Source organism: Desmodus rotundus, chromosome 8 (assembly GCF_022682495.2).
Source record: "Desmodus rotundus isolate HL8 chromosome 8, HLdesRot8A.1, whole genome shotgun sequence".
Classification (NCBI taxonomy): domain Eukaryota; kingdom Metazoa; phylum Chordata; class Mammalia; order Chiroptera; family Phyllostomidae; genus Desmodus; species Desmodus rotundus.
The window spans coordinates 76,596,107-76,598,938 of NC_071394.1; the positions used below are offsets into that span (position 1 = coordinate 76,596,107).

The following is a 2,832-nucleotide window of genomic DNA, read 5'->3' on the forward strand; positions in this document are numbered from 1 at the left end:
GAAGAATCCCACCGGTGGTCCCTCTTGTCTGGCATCTCAGAAATTGGTCCTCTTACACAATAAGTATCAAGTTAGACAAAAATCAAGCTGGAAACCTCCAGGGCAATTTTAGCCTTCAGGTTCAGATACTAAAGTGTAGTGAACATTTTGAGGAAAAATACGACGTTGGAGGAAATAACAAGAATATAGCCATTAAATCTTGTTTACACATACAGAGGCCCCTAACTTCTCATTTTCTTCTTACTGGAGTCTCCTGGAGCTTCTAAGTATTGTGTGTGTCATTCAAGTCCTTAGAGATGTGCTTCCTTGACCTCTGAGCTTCGCTAAGGAAAGAGTGTACCTCTATATAATTACTGTGATATATTTATATTTATTTAGGAAGTATGCCTAAAAGTTACAAATGTGTTAGAATCTAAACAGCAAAAGCACTGTATAAATCCCTCATCTTTTGAATCTGTTTTTAGTGACTTTAAATTGGTACATGTAACTTACTATTATAATTCTATTTTATGCAGGATTTTAAATTTATAGTAACTTTAAAAAGAGTTATCTTTGGAACTTTCAACTCATTTTCCTTGAGAAATGGTGGTGCCTTTTCTGATTGCCCCATGTGGCATAGTGGATTTTGCCTGGGTATGACTGGCTGGTTGAAACAGAAAACCCTAGTAGGCTATGGCTCTTCGGAATGTTAACAAATGTCACTTACTACAAGTGAGAAAAATTTCATTCAGCAACTTTGCTGAAACAGAAGATTATCTGTAGCTGGGTAGGGGGGAGAAAATCTTCCAAAAGCATTAAAGTTTTATGTTGAAGAAAAATTTTAAATTACATGCAATGTCCCCAGAAAATTTAACCTAAAAATGATAGATTTACAGATTCTAGAAGGGCCAACAGCATTTGCAGTTTCAAGTGACTGCAGGAGGAAATTCAGTCTGCCATGTCGGGGAATCTCATCCTATAATTTCTCTTTCTGTAGCTATGTTATTAGCTACACTGACTTATATTATGTGCACAGTATATTTATTAAAAAATGTTTAACTTCCAAGTTCCTTAAATTTTCATAAAATTATTTATATTAAATGCCAAAAATATGAATTTACTTAGGATTTTTTCTTGTTGCTTTTCACATAGAATGTGTTAATTTGTTGGCTATATGGGATCATAGTACATTGACTCAATTCAGTACAGCCCTACAAAAACAGCCCCAAAATAAATAATGATGATGACAATAGAGAGATTTACTAGATGCATGCCACTTGGCCATAGTGTCTGTATTTTCTCATTTAATTTGCACTTGATCCCATGAGCTGGTACTCTCATTCCTACTTGGCAGATGCAGATTGAGTCTTCTTTGATTTAAGCACTTGCAGGTGGTCAGGAACTGCCTACATGATGGAGGTGTGTTCAAACCCAGGACTTTCTGGGTCCTAGTGCTGTGCTATTCATCCTTTATTTGACTTGCCTTTGTACCCTATAGTTAATTAGAGCAGGTGATAAAGCCAGTCACTGGGTAGATCATTAACTACTTATTTTTTTCCATTTTCATAATTTCATAAACAAATGGAGTTCTATTCTTGAACTCCAGATTCTTAAAAAAGTTAAGATGTGGCAACATTGGCTTTATTTCCTCAGGCAACAATCAGCTGCCTCCATTAGCTGAGGCTGCAAGGTCCAGTTCATAGAACTCCTCATTGCCTTCAGTCCCTAATATGACCTTCTTGGTCCCTGATGTCATTTGCTTTGTGACCCCTGCTTTATCCTAAGGCACACGAAAAGCTAGTAAACTAAGCCACAAATATTTATGTATGGGAGGTTTCCAATGTGTTAAAATTCAGTATATAACACATTTAGTTGTTTGACTTAATTTTTAATTTTTCAAATAAATTGTTAAAAAGATAAAAGAAATTTTAAAAAGTGTAAAATGCCAGAAGCACGTGTGAACTCTAAAACTTGTACTCAAAACTACTTTAAGATAAATAGTGCTCTTCACCATCTTTCCTTCTTCCCGGACACCGCAACCATGAAGGTCAAGCTGTGCAGTCTCAGTAGGTACAAGATCTACCCCGGACGTGGGAGGTGCTACGCCAGGACTGACGGGAAGGTTTTCCAATTTCTTAATGTAAAATGTGAGTCGGCGTTCCTTTCCAAGAGGAATCCTCAACAGATAAACTGGGCTGTCCTCTACAAAGAAACCACAAAAAGGAACAGTCAGAAGAAATTCAAAAGAAGAGAACGTGCCGTGCAGTCAAATTCCAGAGGGCCATCACTGGTGCATGCATCTCTTGCTGATATAATGGCCAAGAGGAATCAGAAACCTGAAGTTAGGAAAGCTCAACGAGAACAAGCTTTCAGGGCTGCCAAGGAAGCAAAAAAGGCTAAGCAAGCATCTAAAAAGACAGCAATGGCTGCTGCTAAGGCTGCCACAAAGGCGGCACGTAAGCAAAAGATTGTGAAGCCTGTGAAGGTTTCTCCTCCTCGTGTTGGTGGAAAACGCTAAGTTGGTCAATCAGATTTTTAAATAAAGACTTACAAAGTTAAAAAAATAAAAAGATAAATAGTAAAATTCTCCCTCCCACCTTTCATTAAAGCAAACATTTTGAAGTGTTTAGTTTATACACAATACACAGAAGAAATAGGTAAACACAAGATTGCACAAACACGTGTGGACACTCCCACACATGCGTGCACACATGCACATGTGCTACACCCTCAGAGCCACCCACATATCTGGACTACAGACTGAACTGCTGTCCTGAATCTGACACTGACTTAAAATAAGGCCTTAATCCTCCTGAGTTTTCTCATTAATATAATAAGGTAGTTGGCCTAAGT

The 2,832-nt window shown here is 37.7% G+C and overlaps 1 pseudogene; it reads left to right on the forward strand.

Annotated features, from left to right (window-relative positions):
- Positions 1-2,020: 2,020 nt before the first annotated feature.
- LOC112301314 (large ribosomal subunit protein eL24-like) lies at positions 2,021-2,532 on the forward strand (annotated as a pseudogene).
- Positions 2,533-2,832: the final 300 nt, after the last annotated feature.